Raw genomic sequence first — 1,136 nt, forward strand, 5'->3', positions numbered from 1 at the left:
TTTGGTTGCTGTTTCTAGCAGGTCGAACCACAACCTGGAGGGTTTATCATAACAGTATCTTTTTAATTATTTTTCTTTCAATTCTGAGGCAGAGGAAGGGCAAAGCCCATGGTGATTTTTCAGGTCGGAAGGGAAAGTGAAGAGATCCTCAGACTGAAGACTTGGCTTGAAACTGAAAACTTGCAACGGAGTGGGCTCCGCTAACACTACCCAAATATTAGATGGTGGTGATATAAAATTGGATGACAAAATAAGATTACCACTCACCAAAAATAAAAAGCAATTATTCTCCACAATTTGAGAATGAAAAGCATTAAATGAAAAAATTAATAAAACAAGTATTTCAGGGTCTTGTCCCATAAGTAGGGGGAGGTAAATTTAGAAATGGAGAAAATTAAATTACTACTACTAAAGATGAAAAAGAACGTAATAGAAATGGGTTCGGTTATGCCAACAGGAAAACAGAACTTGAAACATGAGTATTTATAGTTTGTTTTTGTTTTTTATCAATAATCAGCAGAATTGTCAATGCACGAAGTTCTCGGTACTTCAGTCACTCTGTAACTTCTACCGATTATTAATAAAAAAAAAAAAAAAACGTATTAACAGAAATGTATATTTATTCAGTTGAATACGTTCTTTATATATTAAGTTTAAATGATATCAGATATGTATGGTTACATAAAATGATTTATCATTTTCGTGTCATTGATGCCAACATGAGTTCGGTCGAGCAAATGTTTGTTTCTCCAGCACATACTTTTAAAACAGTCTTTCAAAGTATTTTCAAATACATATATACTGGGAGGTTCATTGTTATGGCCGGTCAGAGTGACCATTAGGTTTCGCACCTATAAAGCGCTTAGCCGTATAGGTAACTCGTCAGACTCAAATAGTCATCGGCGCATAAGATTATTAATAATCAAGGGTAGTACAGGTAGCACCGGCACGCTAAAAATAGCAGTCAGAAGACAACTACAACCACAAATTTCCACTGATACACATTAATTGAAGTCAGGGTAATGAGCAAAAATTCTAAGCCCCCGTACCAATAACGAAAAGATTACAATTCTTCAGTGTATCATATTCCCCAAAAAGAAACACACTCTAAAGCAGTAATGTATTTATATGCAGTT

The sequence above is a fragment of the Octopus bimaculoides genome, chromosome 14 (assembly GCF_046866305.1).
Source record: "Octopus bimaculoides isolate indiv1 chromosome 14, ASM4686630v1, whole genome shotgun sequence".
In the NCBI taxonomy this organism is placed as follows: domain Eukaryota; kingdom Metazoa; phylum Mollusca; class Cephalopoda; order Octopoda; family Octopodidae; genus Octopus; species Octopus bimaculoides.